Here is a 9,753-nt window from a genome sequence, read left to right as displayed (position 1 = left end):
CAAAGAGCAGTGCAAATCTGGATGTTTAATAACAGTGTTTTGATGGAATTGCTGAGAGACACACACCTAAAAACTGCACATATGTGAAATGCTGCTATTCAGTTGTTGGGGGACAGGAAAGTAAGATAGTGATAGATAGCAAGTAAGTTTCTGGAATCTCTGAGAAAGAAATAAATATTACAGTAACTGTCAGTTTCTGCATATACTATAAAGGCAAGCTGAAACGTTTTTTAACAATTAAATACTCGACTTAAAAAAAACAAAACAGTAATTAATAGTTCTTCAGCTGAGCACCTTTCCACTGACATCTGCAATCATTCCCACCAGGGCAGAGCAAATGAGATGCCCCTGTCCCCAGGGCAAAGCACATTTGTGACACTTTGATGCAGAGATCTATTATCTATGCAAATTAATTGCTGATGAAGAACTGCTTCCACTCAGCTCCCCCTAATTAATTGTGCCTTTAACTAGAAAAAAAAATATGGTAAACAAAACCAGCATTCTTTCTAAATATATTAAACATATTTTTGGAATTTTGTCTTGGAGCAACACTCACTTTTGAAATATGATAAATAATGTTTAAAAAAAAACAAACGCCTTCAATTGAAGACATTTCAAGAGTCATTATTAGGCTTTGGTTCATGGAGTAGCACTTTGAAGCTTCAGTTCGTGGAGTAGCACCTTGACAGACACTCGCCAAGCTACAGTGCAGTCTTTCTATGCTTGATTTTGAAAATCATGTGCATGAACCCTTAGCCAGAGCTGTGCAGAGAGTTGTCCTAAACCAGCACATGACTAAGATATAATTTGTATTTTCTGGATTTCTATTTCAGCCTGATCTGTACTGGTTCACTTGATTAATTCCTTGTTTGTGCTGAAAATACTGTATTTCCAATGGTAAGGTTTCTGGTTTCATTTCCAGCAATAAATCTCATTTTAAATGAGCAATTTGAACTGTGGTGGCATCAGCATTAATTTCTGAAAGTCCTAGTGGAATAATAAAGGTCAAGAACTTTAAGAAACAAACCCATAAGCAAACACATCTCTCAAACATATCCAGCAAACACCTTAGAATCAGATGGACCTTGCACTGCAGGCTGAAAGCTGATGAATACAAAGCTGAACAGATTGAGTATCCTACATCACGCAGTAAGAAGACAGGCTGATCAATGGGAGAAACGAAACACTTGACACATGGTGATTGGCATGACTTGTTCATTTTTCAATCCTTAACCTGAGTTTCTGGCAAACCAGTGATACATAAGCACAGTACTTTGTGATCCTCCAAGAGAAATGACTGTGGATGCAAACTCACTGATGTGTTTCTCTTTACCTCAGGAAGAGGTTTGTTTCGAGTCCAGCCATCCCTGGCCCCAAAGTTCTCCCAGTAAAGCCAGTGATCTCAGACACGGCACAGCCGGGTAGAGCTGCTGGCTGGGACTGCGCATCCCACTTTGGTGCCAGCTCAATTAGAACAGGTGGCTAAACCCCAAATAATCACTTCATTCTCACTTTTAAGGGTGTTATTTATGCCGTCGACAACCGCTGCGGCACATTGGTTTGCACTTTGCCAAGGAGGCGGTGACAACTGACAACTCACACTGGGGAATGCGCTCACCACAGCAGGCAGGCTAGGGGATGCCTGCATCTGCTCAAGGACTACTTAGAAAATCAAGTTAACAAAAAGCAACTCGGAGTTAAAAATATGTATTAGTGATTATAGTGATTATACCAGAGGAGCCCAAGGTGCTCGAACTGTGAACTCATCCGCTAGAGCTCCGCACAGGTCACAACCGTGCCTAGGGTCACAACGCTGAGAGAGGGCGGCATCAATGCAACTCCACCCTGCCGCTGCTACCGCACCGCCCCGACATGGCGGCCCGCTCCGCCGCGTCTCGCCCCGCCCGCAGACGTGAGCGGCTCCAGGCACGACCGCCAGGGGACGCCATAACACCGCTAGGGTCCGGGCAGCCAGCGCTTGAGATTCTGTATGGCCGTCACCATCTCCGCTTTCTTCCGACTCAATCCTTTCCTGGCTCAGGCAGGCAGGGAAAGCGCAGGGAGAAGGAGCTCAGTGTCCTGTTGGCAATTTTGGTCATTATTTTTAATTTATGGAGAGGTCTGTGAACAAAACCACTAAAAAAAAGAACAGCGTGTCTGCATGTGACAGCACAGTGAGGGTGCAGCCCGATACACTTGTGCTTTCTGGAGCTGGGTCATCCCGGCAGAGACCTGGCTTGCTAACAGGCTGTCTCATGCACTGAGTGCCCGAGTCCACTAAGTATCTCTGAATTCACTTCAGAGACTCCGAGCACCTGAATTCAGGCACCAACACATGAATAGCAACGCCAGATCTGCCCTGACAGGCACTCTTAGTGCTGAAGCCTACCCTGGCTGTCAGCACACAGTGACCCAAACTCTGAATTCCCCAGCAAGATCAATACATGAGATAGAAGGATGACTGCAATAAACAAGCTGTATTTTGGAGGGAGAAGGAAGAGGGAAAACTTTCATTTACCATATATTTTTTGTGTTTTTGCCATAGGCAGAACCTGGGTTTGTGATCCTGTGCTTTCCAAAGCCCTAATTGTAATTCTGGTCTCAGTCCTACCTCATTCCAAAATGTAAATATGGACATGAGACAGGAACCAACAAAGAGTAAAGAAGACACTTTTCATTAAGATAACACTAATCCCTTTCCCTACTCCAAATGACCTATAAGATGCAGCAGGAAACTGGGCTTCTCAGCCTATACTTTCCCAGGTTCTAACCCCATTCCTAGCTTAAACCTATTCTAGCTAGAAATCAGGTCTGGTCCTTGAGATGTGAATGACAGAAGATAAAGTAGTATTCTAATCTATTTGTCCTTTCCATTTTTCTCAGAGTTCACAATAATTCACTGAGAATTTAGATTTCTCAAAACTATTCATGTCTAAACTCTAAACTTGTCTTCAGCTCTCACCCTAAATTTCAGTCTAAATGCTGTGTATTTCAGAGACGCAAAATTGATCATTAAATGGTAAAAAAAAAAAAAAAATGGACTGGATCCCTTGAAATTTCTACTCCACCTTAGAGTGTCCTGTGTAGCCCCAAGTAAATACAGTATCGCTGTTGCTGATAACAAGCCACAGGCTTTGTATTAAGTCAATACAGTCCGGAGTGCTTGTCAGGTTTTATGTAGACTAGTCTCAGCCAGCTTGTAGCTTTGTTTCAGCTTGTTTACCTCTAACAGCTATTGTCCAGTGATCAGGTGTCTATTCCCTCATTTGTTTTCATTTTTCTTATCTTCATATTGATGTAATGCCTATAGCTAAAAGTTCTTGTATAAACAGATGTAGCAATTAATTATGCTATGTAGAATGACCCCTGAATCTCTAGATTAATGACTGAGCATTATGAAGGTGTAGTGTGATAAAGGCCTCAGGACTCTCAATTAGTCATTAGAGAAGATACTGCAATCCTAGAAACTGTGCAACAGCACTTGTAGGGATAACAAAAAAAGCCAAGTGTCTCATATATAAATCCTGCCACATATAGTAAAGTTAGATGTAATATAAGAGTTGAAAACTACAGAAGAAAAGTCAGGGTAAGTACACATTAACAAACATATAAAAATACAACCAAGTTGTCCCTAGAGTGAGGAGGAAACACTTAACATCAATACCGCATTTTTCCTAGCAAAGAGGAGAAATCCCCTGCATGAAAATCATACTCTTCAAACAAGTATTTCAGGATGATAGCTTTCTGTCACACTTATTATCCCTGGGAAAAAAAGAAAAAAAAAAAGCTTTAGTAGATGGAGAAGTGAATGTAGCAAGTGGAGCAGTGGAGCAGTAAATGCAGCACCAAAGAAAAAGCATTAGATTGAGGAGAGGGATGTTGTTACAGCCTTTACATGTAGCGTTGCTCATTAGATGTAATTTCAAAACAAATTTTTAAACTTCATTCAGGCTAGTAGCTTTAACTGTTTTCTGTATCTTGGTTACATAGTTAAGCCTTTAAATGAGATTTAACAATAAAATCCTGGCTTCGGGTGTAAGATACAGTCCTCTCTTTGCCCATGACAAGAATTCAAGCACAGTGTATTTGGCATATACTCAAACACTGAGGTAGTAGTTATATCAGACTAGCTATATGACCCCTGCCCTGTTTTTCAGATGATCTCTAGGAATGCATATGTTTTCGAATGGGATCAAATGAGAAGAGATTCACTGTGTTGAACAGCACACTCTTTTGTAACTGTCTTTGAGCTCCTTGTTTCAGGAACTGCATTTCTAATTTTGTTTAATTCTCATTCCTAAGTTTTTGTGGCATCCATTTTGTGTATAGGGTCTTCCAGGTGTTGGAAAAAACAAGATTTTTTGCGTAGAATATTTATAATTTTTGCTTACTTTTCAGGCTCTTCTATGGACAACATTAACCTCCTGAAGGAGTTCTCAGAAACTCATAGACTTTACAGCATTGCCTTTAAATTGTTTTTACTTGGTACCATTATTACAATAGTTTACCTGTGGCTCTGGTAGTCCACGAATATTTGAATGATTCACCTTAATTTGAAATTGGCATCCAAAACTTAACAATCTTTTGTATCAAGAAAGTAGCTTTGTTTTCTTTAGAGCTGTAAATCTAGCTGAATGAGCTGTGTGGGATCATTTTTTTCATGCATTGATCTTGCACTGACTTTCAACCCATCTGTTACATAAACGGCATGAAGCAATGGGCATCAGACTTAAATATTGCTGAGAGGGCTTCTACAAGGTTGCATTTTTTCTACAAGGTCTGATTGATTATTAATCATTACTCCAGCCATTTCAATGAATAAATTAGATCTTGATTACCTGTAACTTTTCTGAAATTCAGAAGTGTGATGTCCATGAGGACAGTTTCATGACCACTGAACTGTGATGTGGACCACTTCAGTGACAAGATATATGTACATGAATTGATTTCCCTTGCCTGTGTTTCCATCAGTTCTCTTTCTCTTTTCTCTTTAACTACACCTCCTGTTTTCCCCCTCTAATCCTAAGAAGCATGTGGAAGGGTAGAGAAATCCAAGTGTGTCCTCTTTAAACATAACAGAGGAAAAAAAATCTCATCTCTTCCCTTGAGAACTGTCAATAGGCACCGTGTAGAGAAGGAAACAAATCACCCTGTGATGTACTTGTTTTTGCACTGCCTTATCTTTGAAGATGAAATACTTCCCAAGGCCCTGATTCAGCAAAATTCATCAGTCACTAAGAGTGTGAAAAGAAACATTTCAGCAAAAGAAATTGCTGTGTTCTTCTGGGGCCAAAATGGCTAGTGAGGCCACTCAGTAGACACTCAAAGAATATTCTTCTCCCTGGGGATCACAAGTTTTTCCACATTGGCCCTAGAAGCAAACAACTAGTGTCAAAAGGTCGTGTTTCTTCTCAACTCTGAGTCAGCCACTCATTCTGATAAATTGAATTAAGGACTCTGAAGTCCATTCCTTTGTCCACTGGGACATGTAAATCTTGTTAGTGTCAATGAAGGTTGCGAGCCTCTCAGAGAAGATAATAAATTCTACTTATAATGTATAATCTATAAGATACATGACATGTCCTGAACCCAATTCTAAAACGTTGTAGAAAACCTGCCATAAATGCAGTCTTTTTCTAGAGCATTTTAAAAGCATAGGAGTGGCATATATATCACAGGATATGAGACACTGCTTATGAGCATTGTGAAAGCTTCTTAGCCTTGCTACAGTCCATTAAAAACAAATCATAAATTCTAATAATAAGCACATGGGAAGATCATCTGAGACCTTAGGCTCAAGAATGCATACACGCTGAACATGCAACAAGCAAAACCTCTAACTGTGTGCACCCAGGGGTGCAGATTCTGTCCACACAGGAGCAAAAAGTTGTAGGATTAAATTATACAGCCAGGAGAGATTGGGGAATTTGTCTCAAAAGGTACAAAACTAATTCACTGCCTAGCGCCACTTCTCAGAGGCTGTTTTTGTGATAGCAGGACATATAGACAGGAATGATAAGGCTTCATATCCTGCTTGGTTTACAAAGGGAAATAATGTCTTAAAACTGAGAATATTTTCACGGTTTTTGTGTGTTTATTGTAGTAGTGATAAAGAGCTGCAGCTTAAGGGGAAATCATGTTTGTTCCAATTATAAAGATACATTTGCAAAGGAGTTCCCCTTCATGTCAGAGCTAACCACGAGTTAAAAGTTAGTGGGTTGCTTAACATCAGTAAAATGATGCACTGTAGGTGATTTTTTTTTTTTTTTGGTGCTCAGTTGGATCTGATAACACTTTTGCCCTTATCGTGCTACTATGGAAAAGCCAATACAAATGTTGTTCAGTAGTTCTATTTAAAAAAGATACTCACAACATGTTGTATTAGTAATAGAACAGCATTTAAAGTTAGTATACAGGCAGAATTTCCATTGAATTTTTAATGTATATGTGTATGACAACGTCTAGGTTTATTTACAACTCTCTTTCCTTGCTTTTATTTTACATGGAATCAATAATGACTCTCTTAAATAATGCACTCAGTTGATTAATCTAATGTGCTTCAACTCTGTTTAGACTAGTGAACAGTTCTCCCACTGGAAGAAAAAAAAAAAGCCATTAGTTAAATAGAGTCTGTAAGTAGTAACTACATGAAAGTAAAATGAAAGCTAGGTCTTAATAAAATACTTTATACCTTTTCTTTGGAATAAGCAGACTATCATTTACTTTGAAGTTCATTTATAGCCAGTGTTTTTCATATTATATGTAATCTGAATTTCTAAATAAATCTTCTGAAAAGACACAGGAGGCAGAGAAAGTATGTGTATAATGTTTGGGGGGCTTCAGAGAACATTTTTTCCTTTTCAAAACCATTCTTACTTTTGTAATTTCACATATCATAACTGTAAAAACTTCAAAGTTCTGACAAAACATTTTGGTTGGTTGAATTAAAATATTTTGATAAATCCTATCTATTTCCCTTTTCACGTATGAAGATTTTCTGGCACTTGTTAGAAAAACAGAAACAAAGATTAATGTTGAAAGTCTCAACATGTTCCCTGATGAGGAATGTCCATTCTCTACACGGCTCTTATCCACAGCATTCACTTTCTTAGAGATAGTTTGCATCAGCAGGGCACATTCAGAAATGTTTTATTACCAGTGCCTTTGCACCAGCAGAGAGCAATAGTACCCCCATCAGCAAGGGCTAGGCCTGGCAGGATCACTATTTTTGTTCAGTTTCAGTACACAGTGGGGCCTGCAGACTCTGACTCACAGGTGACATCCAGAAAGCTCGTCAATATCAGGTCTGTGTGCTTTATCCTGCTACTCCCATCTCAGGATCTGCACAGGCAATAGTACGCAATATTTTGCTGTCCTCAGTTGTGTTTTTCTTTAGGTTGGCAGGAACAGAGGAATTCTGCCCACGACATTTGCTTAGAGTTATTCCTGAGTTCACAAGTACAAGAGAGCTGCTCCTGCCCCCTTTCAGTATTTAACATGGAGTTGCTTTTAACTCTTGTTTACTGAATTTTGGTTTATTCCATTTTCTTCCATAAAACAATGTTTACATACATACACCTGATGTTTGTATTATAACAAGATTTTCACCTTTTGAAAAGGCTGCTCATACAAACAGAAACCTCCTGGTTCCACCAGGCCCCAGCAAGTCCCTGTTTACATTATCTCAGTGATCTGTAACAGCAGAGCACCCAACTGAGCCTCCACAGATTTACAAGTGCAATGAATCCTTGAGGTTAAGATATCAAACATCCACTTGCTAACTGTGACATTAATCTCACACTGTCTGCTGCTGAGATGTTAATGCTGTACTAAAGCCATGTTGCCATTTAAAGTCATTTCATCCTGTAGTGAAAGTCATGTAGTCCTGGCTGCTGGTATGGATCCAGAAGATGGATTGGGAAGGAGTAGGAGGCAGCGCGCAAAATGCAAATGGACTCACTCATTTTAAAGTGTAGTGCATTCAAAGATTGCCTCTAATTTTGGATTTCTCAGTTCTTAAGGACCCAAAATAAGGTGGTGGTTTTCATTGCAGCGTCACGTTGCTCAGACTGACATCCAGACCTGGCTGCTGAGAAATGCCTCTGTGCCATAGGGCAAAGGGAGTTAGGTGCAAACAAGCAGCTCTTGGGGCAAAATTCTCCCTGAGTAGAGCAGTGGAATTCCCTGCAAAAAGGTGGGGAAGTTTAGCAAGTCAGTAAGAGGTTACAATAGGCAGCATATGGTAAAGTTGCTCAGTGCAGTCAATAGGAAGTGCTGTAGGGAAGGCTTGAATATAGGGACGTTGTCTTTTCTAGACATAAGACCCAGACACTTCTCTGTAAGAAAATCTAGCAGCCAAAAGCCAGATCTTCCTGCCTACTTCCCCTTGTGAACATGAAATTAAGCACTTTGCTAGAAGAACTCAGCACCTGACAGAATTGGATCCTCAAAGTGTAAAGGATTTTTGAGAATCAGAAAAAGTGCCAAAAATCTGAATGTGCCTCAGTGTTTCTGTTTTCTTAGAGGAAAAGGAATGCCAAAATCAAATAATAACTAATGACAAAGAACAACAATGTATGATTGAATTTACGTGCACAATCAAAGTCAGTCAAAAATATGCACACTGAGTAGTTACAAAGAGAGTATTGAGACAAAGAATTGCAGAGAATGCATTTCTGAGGTGATGGAAAATGTGGTAGCTTTAGAGATTATTGCAAGAAGATAACTAAAGAAAAAAAAGTTTACATATGCTTTTTAGTAAAAGATTGTGTATCAAATTCTGACAGACATGAGGCCAAGTCAGAAAAGCTGTGGCCCATTCCAGGGAAGCAGATGCTTTCAACTGGAATTGACTGAGAGCTGTCATGAGGGAAAAAATGTTAGCCAAGAAAAAGCTTGCACTTAGCATCTTGTAAAAAGTTCTGCCTGTTCTGCCTCTTTCTGTGTCGTTTGTTAGGAAGCAGATATTTCCTGCTGAAGCTGCAGCAACCACAGGTCATATACTTTTTTAGCTTGAGAAGTAATAGATTCATCTTCTTAACCACACCATTTAGTTTCTTCTCCTCGAGGTTTCCAGTAATTGAAGGGAGCTTACAAGTAGGAGGAGGAGCAACTTTTTTCAGTCTTACAGTGATAGGACAATGACTTCAAACTAGAAAAGGGGAAATCTAGGTTAGATGTTAGGAAGAAGAGTATAGTGAAGCATTGGAACTGGCTGCCCAGAGAGGTTATGGATGACCCATCCATGGAAGGATTCAAGGCCATGATGGATGGGATCCTGGGCAGCCTCGTCTAGTGGTTGGCAGTCCTGCCCATGCCAGGTGGGTTTGGAACTAGATGGTTTTTGGGGTCCTCTCCCACCTAAGCTATTCTGTGATTCTGTGTGTTGATTCCACGAAGTTTCAATGCTATTTAGTGTTGTGCAATGCAGAAGAATAATCTTAATGTAATCTGTGCTTTGAAGTGACATTAACACTGTTCAATCTGGCAGACTGGAGCAGTATTCCTCATGAATAGGAAAGGTGCAGCATTGTTAATACTGAATTTTCCTTTTCCAGGTTATTAGCTTCACTTTCTTCCTCTAAAGAAAACAAGTTGCCGTGATGCAAAGATTTTCTGCTCTTTGGAAGTTTTGTTTGATGAAGAAAAAAAACATAATGGAATCAGACAAGATCTTGCCTTCTCGTAGGCAGATCTGATTCAAATCTCCATTTCACGTTTTCAAAGCAATGAACAAGCATTTGCCAGGGAACT

This window comes from Tetrao urogallus (assembly GCF_951394365.1).
Source record: "Tetrao urogallus genome assembly, chromosome: 1".
NCBI classification, from domain to species: domain Eukaryota; kingdom Metazoa; phylum Chordata; class Aves; order Galliformes; family Phasianidae; genus Tetrao; species Tetrao urogallus.
This window is presented reverse-complemented; position numbering follows the sequence as displayed.